This window comes from Bremia lactucae, linkage group LG7, assembly GCF_004359215.1.
Source record: "Bremia lactucae strain SF5 linkage group LG7, whole genome shotgun sequence".
NCBI lineage: Eukaryota > Oomycota > Peronosporomycetes > Peronosporales > Peronosporaceae > Bremia > Bremia lactucae.
In genome coordinates this window covers 989,939-1,001,714 of record NC_090616.1, presented here as the reverse complement: position 1 = coordinate 1,001,714, position 11,776 = coordinate 989,939, and positions in this window count along the sequence as shown.

Below are 11,776 nucleotides of genomic sequence, written 5' to 3'. Positions count from 1 at the left end.
GCGATACGCGTCAAGTTTTTGAAGCCAGGCTCCGCGTACAATGTCGTTGACATTGCGAATGAACGCACTCCAAGCTTGCATAAGCGAGACTTTATCTCGCTTATTATTGCCACTAAACCATCGATGCTTAAGAAAAGCATCGAGATAGAAATCTTCCTCAGCGCGAAAGTTCTTCGCGCTGGGATCAAGGCCATGTAGCTTTGTCGCAATATATAAAGGGTATTTTTTGGGAGGAGTAGTTTCTCCAGACAAGCTATTGATCAGCCGTTCTGGCAAAAGCCACGGCTTCTTTACAGGGGCGAGATGAAACATTTTACTGTCCCTACTCCCTGAGTGGTACCGCTGAAGCAGAGGTACCACAAGAACTTTTCTTACGATGGCTTACGCCATCGTCATCACCTTGCACAGAAACACGTGCAGGTGACCGTACGGGAGACGGAACGGGCGACGAGGAATCATCCTCATCGTCGGATCCAAATAGACTATTAACTCGTCTATCAGAATGAGTCCTCTCATTCGAAGGCTCATAGTCAGCCGCCTGACGTCTATTAGGCGACTCTTCCATTCTCCCCGAGTCGGCCATTTCGTCCGACTTGCATTCTTAGTCGACCTCCAAAGAGGGGTCGTATTCACGTGGTGAATCATCACGTGCACTCGCAACATCTATTGTTGTGCGAGTGGAAGATACTACGGCAGATGTTCCGTCTGCCGCAAGAGATAACAGTGCGTCACCCGCTGCTGCACGAACCCCAGTCGAAGGCGCAGCACTATCAACACCCCGCATGAGTTGATTCTTCATGCGATGGAATTTAAAATGATGGATCTGATTAATCAACATCATTTAAAAAAATAAGTGGTCACTATGTGACCACTTTATCCAATGACCGTCATAGTGATTGTCGTTTAAGGGAGGGGTGATGTAACGGGGTGTATCGTTACTTGAAATTAACACTTAAAGTTGTTAAATAATATTATTATTAAAAAGGTAGATAATATTTGGAGGATAATACTTTATATAGTAATGTTCAGAATTCTTATCGATAAATAGGTATAGACCATTATATCTATTTCTTCCGCAGACTAATCAGCTGTAGAGATAAACAAAAGAGAGATACAGATACGATAAGATAAGATAAGAATTCAATTGCATGTTTAGTATTAGATTATAATTAAGTTAGCATTTACAAGATAGATAGAACAGATACTTAATTATATATTGATACAGTTTTCATTTAACCCTCTTTAAGCTAATTACCTTAAAGAGAAGTCTTCCTCTGCACGTACTTAGTGTACGTGAAATAACGAAAGGCACAACACGCAACTGAAGCAGTGCGAAGTGGACTTGTACTGAAACAGTACAAGTCGTAGTGCCCCGTTACACTGGACGTATTTGATGCAAAATCCTAAATTATTAGCCCCCTGGCAGCGGCTTGAACTTCACCACGCTTCTCATTATTGCAAAACGATATTAGCTGCAATCGTCAACAGACTTTCTCTTTATATCAATCGTATCGCTCGACGTGTAATGAAATTCACTTCGGTTTGTAAACCGTTAATTTGGTAAAATTCCCATTATGGATAAAACTTCCTTTTCGTAATATTAAAATTGATATTCTCACTAAATACCATTTACTATAGGTATATCGCGTGGCAGCCAACCGATAAAGATCCGTGGCCAAAATCTATCTTAAAGCTATCAGGGTAAGATTTCAGGATTTCAACCATTACCAAAATTCAGTTTCCTTTTTGATGTAAACAGCTTGTCATGCCTATTTGAGGCTTCCACTTTGAACTGTGAGAGTTCTAAGCATTCATAAGGTACACACACTCAGGCACTAGCAGCCGCTTGGCTCTACGAACACTAAGTCCCTTGGACTAAGGATCATTAAGCTCTACGAGCTTGTAGAACTCAAGAAGTTGTAACCTTATTAGATCCAGAGATACTTAGTGACTCTTGATTCTAGAAGTCTTCAATGAAATAAGGAGTGAGTTGGCTTCGCTACACCTAGAAGCTCCCGTGATCAATCTACGCTTGAGTCTTTATAAGACGTATCATGGATTATTTCCCACTCATAATGCATCAAGCCTCTCTGTAAGACTGAAAGGCTACATGCATTTTAAGCTACCCTTTTGTGACAGGTCCACGTTCACTTGGTGGCACTCAAGCCGACTCGGTACATCCCCGTGTCTGATCTCAATTCTAAGGATTGCTTTCTTGTGTGACCATAAAGCCATATGAGGGCAAAAGAAAAAAATCTATTTTCTTGGATCAAAGAGCTCAGGAATACCATGACCTCAGCCGTGCTCCAAACATAGCAATAACGAGTGGCTCTAGCCATGTTGGTGTAGAGCTAAAGACTAGGCGCTTACATGTAACGAGTTTATAGAAGTACAAATCCAGCTTGTTAGTCGCTAAGGCGACTATTAAGGCGCTAATAAGCCATGGTCGATTTTAATTGACTCAGGAACGTCTTGCAATTATGCTCGATGTCGTTCCCTTGAAGAGAATAAGGAATATGCTGAGGTGCTCAAAGTACATGAAGGTGATATGATCCTTCATCGCTTACCATTTGGGACTCGATCCAACCTTTTTTAAAGTTCCATAGAAGTAAGGTATTTAAAAATTTGGACTTCGAAAGTATGAATCGCTGTCTTGTCCTTGACCTGGATTCGAGATATAATCTCATTTTTCGTATGGTATGGCTTGGACGCCATGAGCCATGTATTTGTTTGAGGTCTCTGACTCTAAGCGCAATACGCAATGTTCCGAGCGAAGCTTTGAAGAGTCATCAATTCACCTTTGCTAGGCTTAAAAAGCGCTATTGGCGCGAGCCACTGACTTGAGTCTGTCAGTACTGGACAGTAGAATATTTAAGCTAATTAACTCCAATGTTGTAACCATTTATCTTGAGCATGTCTCATTAGTTTTTAGCGGAAGGACACGTACTCCGTCGAGTGATATTCGTTGTGGTGACGGATCACTAAATGCTTAAATCATTGGGCTTAGGCTTAATTCATCAGATGCAAGTAGAGCGGCATGTTCAAAACTACTAAGCAAGGTTGGCCGAAATGGTAGTCAGTTGTAACACTGTTGACAGTTCGCCAATGCGCTCCGGGTTAGACCGTTTGATGCACTTGTCGTTACACGGATACGTTCCTCTGATGATGGATATGAGTCATGTAATTCCTGATCCTTTGTCGGATTTGAACTGGTTCTTTACAAAAAAAATTTAGATTATAGAACCTGTTAACTTGCAAACATAAAGTTTTATGCCTTTTTGAGGTGTAGTATCTCGACATCGAGACATCAGATTATATATAGGTGGGTGCGGCGAGACACGAAGCGTCTATGATGTCACAGGGTGGTACTAGCCAATAGTTTATACACTTGTCAGTAGTGTGACTGGTGACGTTGAGAGCGATGCTTATCCCATCGTTATGGGTTCTTTCGAGCTAGACGAAATGTCTGTGGATGAGGTTCGTTAGGTCTTTCAGGCTTGTAACTTATCTGTGATGGTGGGCATTCGACCAGATACTGAGTTAGACTCATCATCGAAAACCATCATAGCTCCTGGATAATGACGTCTTAAAGGGCACAAACGTGGCAACTAGTTCGCATAATGGATCGTCGATCCTTAAAGATTCTTCAGATCCATTTATTTCTTACTTAGAAATTTCAAGACGTAGTGTACCACAATCCACCATCTACTTTACCTCTTGATAAAGACGCACGTCATAAAATTGACTATATTCCTTGTATCAAATACTGTGTTACGCGACAGTGGCCATTACAAAAGGAACAGTGTGGCGTCATTGACGATTACTTCCACGCTAAGGACGAGGATGGAATGGTACACATGAGCAAATCTCCCCATTCGACTCCAATGTTTTGTGTCGACAAGCCAAATGGCAAGTGGCGCATTGTGCTAGCTTACAATAAGCTTATGCTGTTGCTATACAAGCACAGACACTTATTTCTAAGTAGTATAGTTTTCGGAACGATATGGTGAGGTGCGGCGTTATTCCGTTGAGATTCTCGTTGAGGAGAAAATTTTTTAGATTGACGCTATAACTATGATAAGCGCAACTTAAAAACGGAGGGGGGGGGTGATGATGTAATAAGGCAACCTATTACATAAGTAGCTTTAGTTTAATATCACAATTGTAATAGTAGGTATACTAAAGTATTCGATTAGCGGATACTGCGAGTCATTTAGTATCGGTCTATATTGTTAAGGTACCAGACCGAGCAATATTAACCAATGATACGTTGACCTATATCTGAGTGGTATCCAAACAATTTCTTTCTATGTACGGAATTAAAACTAAAAAAAACAGAAACAGCAGTAATTTTTCCTTATAAATAGAGTGCTTCCTCAAAGCTTCATAGTCTGAGACGCAAACGGGATCTCACCCCGTTACACTGCATCTGTGGGATTACAACAAAAGGTTATTATCGATAGATATCAAATATAAACCCGCACTTAAGCATGGGACAATTTTATGTTAGATTTCCAAAATTATTACTCCCAGGAGCTCGTGACATAGCTTTACACTGTTCATCCATGGCATAAGCCGAGCGGATTGAATCAGTGATTGGTGACGTCATAGTCATGACATGAGTGAGCTTATAATCTGGCCTGCAAGATAACGCATCAGCTAATACATTTTGCTTTAAGGCTCATTCTTTACCTCAAAACTTATTCTGGCAATGGAATGAAAGCCACCGGGTGATTCTCTGTGAGATATGAGGCGGCTTAATTAAAGACGTATAATCTGTGTAGATATCAAAAGGCTTAACGCCAAGCAGGTGTTCTTTAAATTTGACAAGAGTATACTTCGTAGCAAGCAGCTCTTTGTCATGCAATGCTTGTTTTTTTCTGCAATTTTAAGTTGCATGGACTCGAACGCGTTGACGTGTTCTCGTCCATTTTCATCTATTTGTAACAGCGCGTTGCTTATGGCGAATCCAGATGCGTCACAGGCGACGCTGAGAGGCTGATTAGGATCAGGCCGAGCTAAATTCGGAGCAGGGATTCGATATATTGCAGCTTTAAAAGAGTCGTTTTATGTGCTAGTCCAGCACCAAATTGCATCCTTAATAAGTATATTGGATAATGGCCGAGCCATATCAGCGTAATCTTCGCACTACTTGTTTAAGTAGTTTGCAAAGCCAAGCCACTTACACAAGTCTTTCTGGTCTTGCAGAACTGGCCAATCTATTATGGCTTTTACTTAAGCAGGATTGCTCTTAGGCCTCAATTGTAATGGGCCCTTCCGTTACATGATACTTATCTTCCTTATACAAGTTACTTAAGTAGACCTAGCGTGTGAAGCACGTCGCAGGTTTCTACGTAATTGAAGAGGAGCCTGACCCATTACTAGCCAGTACGATGTCGGCACCCAGATGAAAGACTCCCATGAGGTCGGGGAGTATGTTCATACTTCGGGTTTTAAAGTTAAATTTTACATATATTACAGACTTACTTAACGCTACCGAATAACAGTAATCCATTAAGGCACTCTTCGTGCGATTTCGCGTAACGAGAGGGAAAGCTACTGGTAACTCATGCACCGATGACGCGCTGCAACAATCTTAATGTTAGTTTGTCAGACGCTGGAATGCCAGTCGACGTGAAGAATATCCTTCACGTCTTGGGTAGAATATCGCGAGGGCAGACGTGGCGAGCACGCTATTGGCGATTTACACCGCCGCATCTGTTGCATAACACGTGAGGAGTGGCGCATGTGCTACGTCCACATCCGCGAGGGTTGTTTAGTGTGTAACATGCGCGTACCGCGTTCAATCCAGCAAGAGTGGGTCAACTTATTCTGCGCAAGGGAATGACCCAATTTATTTAAACGTGGATCGCTCGCTACGAGAGAAGACTTAGAAGCTTCAAGTGTCGAAGCTTCGTCGGACCCGCGAGAGCAAATTACAGACGCCGTGGTTGTGGAGGCAGTTCCCACCTGCTGCCAAATGGTCACCGCGATCGCTTACGTAGTCGCAAATCACGGCCATATTATCCATCTTTTCCCGAAGCTCGCAACAGATTTCGGAGTCGCTCGGCCGATCGTCGCCGCTTGAATATAGCAGCTCGCAAGCGCCACTGCTCGCGAGATCTTGGGTGGGAGCACCATCATCGGAAGGCACGAGCTACTGGACGCTCGGGTATTGGCGAGAGTGCTTGTGATCGCAAGCTGCTGCGACTGCGGCCGCTGAACGGACTCGACGGGAGAAATAGAGTCTAACCGAGCGTCTTCGTCTACTTGAGCCTGTTGCGTTCAAAGGAACTCAGCAGAGCGAGACTGCATGTGCGCAGGCTGGACTGGGACCCAGTCATTGTCAGCGTCGTCTTCAAAGGATATCGGATTTTGAGCCGGCGCAGAAGATCGGAGAAAGTTCGATGGGATGTCCGCCGGTAGAATTCTATGTCGGGTCCAACGCATAGGCGTAGGGATATCTAGCGTGTAAGCATTACCGTGAGCGTTTATTACCTTGAACGGGCAAAGTCTTCATGCTCCAGCGAGGTCGCTGGAGTCATCTGTGACTCCTCAGTCTCATCTCGAATGTGGTTATTTTAAGAATTACCAGGTGCTACCAGGTGTAACGGGGTGAGAGCCCGTAACCGTCTTACACTATAAGCTTTGACAAAGCGTTCTATTTATAACGGAAAATCATCTCTGTTTGTGTTTTTTTTTTATTTCGTAAGAGTACGAAATGTTTCCCTTGGTCTTAGGTACCATTCAAATATAGGGCGACTAATAATTTCTAGTACTATTGGGTCTGGCACATCAATAATAGCCCGATAATAAATAACCCGCAGTTTTCGCTAATCAAAGACTGCGGCAAACTAGTTATGTAATTATATATTTGGGCTAAAGCTACTTTTGCAATAGATTGTGATTACATGCAGCGGATCCTCTGCGCATCGTTGTCCCTATTGCTGAATTACCAAAGTTTTGAATCTTCTATGTCGATATGATACTGTTTTTCGCGGTCGTCTTGGCAGAGATAAGATCTACGGCTCCCAGAGCCAGAATTACTGGTGGCTCAGACTCTACAAATGGCTGCACACCAATGTTCGCACATGTAAAATATACCAACGGGCGCCTCATGCAACTGCCCAGCTTGCCAGTTTGCCCGTACCGACTAGATTGATGGGAGTCTATCAGTATGATTTTGTGTTTGGTCTGTCAATATATTCCAGTGGCAACACGCATTGGGGTCTTTGTTGACCGACCGAGCAAAATGGCTCAGCGGCTGTGTTGGATACTGTTGACGGTGAAAGTTTAGAAAAGCTACTTCCTGGACACGTGTCGACAACACGGTTTGCCAGTGGCAACTGTCTCCTGTGGAGATAAATGTCTTACGTGTACGTAGTAAAAGTTAATTATTCGGGTGCTTGGAACCGGATTCAATATGCCACAGCAAATAATCCGCAGACCGATGGTCAGATTTAACGTAGTAGTCGCGTATGGAAGACGTTCACTCCAGTGCGTCCCAGTGTTATTACCATATCAGTTTGGTTTTCTGATAAATAATGTAGGCGGGCACGTCGTAATGCGGCCACGCTCAAGTGAGATAAATTAATAACAATAGTTTTTGTGAAAGTTACAAGTATTGGCCCGTGACCCCTCGGAGGCGCTCTCCTATACCAAGCGGTGTGAATAAATAGTACAATGAGCTTTTGCTTTTAAAAGGCCTCGGCCCGGTTACGAGCTCACTCCTCCTTACGGATCGCTCTTTTTTCATAATATTGGTTGGGTTCGTTTTAATGTGGAGATCTAGGCCCAGTGTCATGTTGATTGCGGTCAAAGCGTCCGCGACACCGCCCAAACCACTGCACCAGATACGGGTATTGATTATTGCGACGACGTGGCTTCAGAAGTCGCTCCACGTGAAACTAAAGGTTTTTTTGCTCATCGAGAAACGCAGGGGTGGCGAAATACCGGTGGAAGTCCTTATTGCTTTAAAGAACGAGGTGTAGCTTCTTCGAAAGAACATTGCTTGAGCGGACAGCCTACTCGTTGTGGTTCAAACCCGTCTTTAGGCATTGGACCGTCAACAACCTCGTTTATGGGTTCAGTTGGACATTCTGATGAGGATACTGTAATCTACTAGACAGCCGTTCGTCCAAGGTTCCCGATACGGCCAAATCGAGCAAACGTGGATTACGGTGTGTGTGCCTAGCTGGGGCAACCAGGGTTTCTTTTTAAGAGCGACCCGCAACGTTTTGCGGTCCCTCTCACTTTGAGTAATGTTAACTTTTAAGCTAACATTCTTCTTGAAGTCATCTGTACGATCACTTCGTTCCTAAATGTGCATTTTTGCATTACCAGTTTGATTATTCGGACCCGAGTCATCACAAGACGATACAAATCAAGAAAGCCCTATGAACTAAACATATTGGGATCAATACTTGATCTGTCTCATCAGAGTCTACTGGTTAGAGGGAATCAGCCTCGGACGAACCAGAGGCCACTATAGTTGTTCTCGAGTCGGACAATGACGCCTTCTCGTTAGACAACTCCAACCAAAGCAGTAGGCGAGATATTTATCGCGGTAGACGCCTGAGTGTCTACTGCCCGCTACGGATGTCAAGCCTGAAACATTTTTGAAGACCTACCTCGTAAGGACCCCGCATTTTTCGCGCAAGATGGGTGCGTCTATCTCTTCATGGGCTTTCTATTTTTAAAGCAACCGAAAGCGGTCTCGAGGGTAAGGGAAAGCCTCTTCTTGAGATGATTTGATTTTATATCACTGCTTTAGATCTAGGCCGTCAACATTAGCCATGGAAGGATTGCAGTAAGAGGTTTTCGTTGACATCTAAAGCGTTGTATATGCGATCTCACAATGTTTATTTCTAGATGTCTCAACAGTCATTACTTTTAATTTTATACTTGCTGTTTATCTTTCTAAATTAAAGAGACATCATTATTTCTTAAGAAAACAAAAGCTTGCGGGCTTTAGTGGTATAGTGCCTACTGGGCGACTATGTCCAGGCGTTGAGAACTCTTAAAGATATTGCTATGCAGCAATATCTTTACACCTTTATCAAAAGGCTTAATACGAGCGTGGCCAGTAGAGACGTTTATTGATCCCACCCACTAATTTTTAAGTGGCAGTTGACATTGCGTTAAATGCCGCGCTAGATTAAAAGTCATCTCGCGTCGATACGCAGGGGCATCAAAGAAGCTCTGCGAGCAAATTTTGGTTCATATAACAGACCAAAGCCCATGGACCTCAGCCCCGCTAAGAAAGAAGAAACCAAGCTTCAAATTGTAGAACAGCAAAGAAACAATTACAGATAATTCATGTGCGGGAGCACTAAGAGCTAGCGCCCGGCTTGTCTGTTGCATATGCGCGCAAAGATCAATCGAGCACTAACTTCACTCATATCAGAAAGCTGGTTAGGTGCGGGAAATCGTCAATACCCAGGTGGGGGGCCATATCAGGGAAGACCTTGCCTCTGTGGTTTGGTTACATGCCCGGCTAGTTAATTGGTTAGGCGACTGTTAAGGAATTAAAAGGCCATGGTCGATTTTGATTGACTCAGGAACGTCTTGCAATTATGCTCGATGTCGTTCCCTTGATGGGAATCAGCGATATGCCGAGGCGCTCAAAGTACATGAAGGTGATATGATCTTGTTCCTTCGGCAACGGCCATTGCCTGGTCTTCGTTGCTAGGGTGATTCGAGTCGCTTATTTATATAAAGCCTTCCATCAGGGTTTGAGGGAGATGGATAACATAATTAACGATGTCATGTCGAATGGCTGAACTTGGCGCTTGTTTCGCTGATTGAAGCACCGGAGTTCACGTTGGAGGGTATGGAATGACTTTACAGTTCGGGCTCGGATGATGCGTCACGACCCCACGACGCCCGTGAAAGACGAGGTGACACCACGCAAGAGTCTCTCGGGTCCACGTAAACGTCACCCAAAGAAGAAATTGACGTCGCGCAGGTCGTTTTCTGATTGCTTCTCCCCGCTATAAGAACGCTCCAGGTCTTCGCGTCACGGCAGTGCCGTTTCGACCGCTTCTATGTCGCAATTCTAGCAGGCAATTGATCGTTTCTCCGTTGCATTGCCCATCCGATGCGAATGGCTCTTGTATACTCAAGGTTCTTCTTCCTACAACTCGCTCGCTCCGACACCATCACGATTTATTCGAAATCCAATATTCAGTCCGGAAATACATGCTGTAATGCGCGGAGAACACAAGCGACAGGCCATTGAACGGGCTTGTTGGACCCAATGGGTGATAGAAGCGGCCGAGAACGAGCGAGCTCGCCGTCTGGACGTATTGAAACAGCTATAATGTGAAGAAAAAGAGGAAATTCAACGCAGTCGTCAATGGGCGATTGCAACGATTGAGAAAAAACAAGCTGCAATAACGCGGGAACTGTTTCTGGATGATATAAAAAATACGCAATGGTTTCAATCGATGGTTTGATGGTTTCCGGAAGCCTATGAAGTCGTGCACCCCAGTAGCTGGTTCGGCTGCACGTATAGCTGCATGTTGAAAGACTTAGAATCGCATGAGGACCGAGGGTTATATATGGTGGCTTTTTGCTTGGGAATTTACAACGATTGTATGCAGAGCAGCCAGCAAGGATGCAAGTGGTATTACATGAGAATATTGCGGAGTTTAATACGTATCATAAGCGCAAAGCGCGAGAGAAACGGGTATGGATGCAACAGGCTATTGTCATGGTGAGTACGGAAAATCCAAGCGGTCTGGAACCAATGCGTGCAAGCGGAAGGGTACAGATAGTTGGCAACGCGGTTACCTGAAGAAGCAAGCGACCTGGATCTCGATGTAAATTAGCGCAACTGAAGAATTCGAATTGTGTCAACAGTGCGTCAAGACACTTCCAGATCATTTGCACGACTTCGAGACATTTTTGGATGTAAATGCCATCACACGAGCGTCCATTCCATTGTTAGAAGTGGGTGGGTATCGTCACACTTTATGAATATGCGACACCAAGCGCTGTGAGATACGAGTTCTCTCAAGACGGATTAAAAATGAGCCTAATCAATATTGAGGCTCATCTTCACGTACACACGCAGCGATGCGGGTCGTGGGAAGGATTTGAAGGCTACAAAGTGTAGGCAGGCACGTCGTAATGCGGCCACGCTCTACTTAGACACACACCCTAGCACAGCGAGGGAGCGGTTTAACCTGCTTCTCTTGCGTGCAGTGAGGTAGTTGTGGTGGGCGCGTTAGATAAAATGTAGCAAAGATTTTGAATTTTTCACAATTGCTTTGCTTGGTGTGTCTCCGGTTATTTTGATTCAGGACTCGCTACAGCCTGATAACATCGGCATATCCTGTTTCCGCGTTACTCAAGATTCTGAGTTTTTTACGACTTCTTAAGCTTTGTGACAGCTTTGATTGAACGAGGATGCGTCATGGCCATAGTCAAAACGACAAAAGATGGCAAACACGCTTCACATATGGGCTCAGCGTCTGTCTCCTCCTAAATCAGAGGAAGGCTTTAAGACTCACAGAGTCTCTTAGTGCTATAGAACTAACAAGAACTAGAAACTCAGAGAGTTGTACAAGCTATTCAAGCTTAATAAATCCTAGCTCAAGGAATATAGGGGTTCGTAGAACTAAGTGACAACCTGTGTCCGAGAGTATGTACCTAAGGAAGGCTTCTATCTCTCACAGATCAATGCGCAAGCCTTAGGAATACACGAGATGCCTTAAGATCAAAAGGAAAACTGCACTTTATTTAATGATTTAATCTAAAACGTTACCCTAGC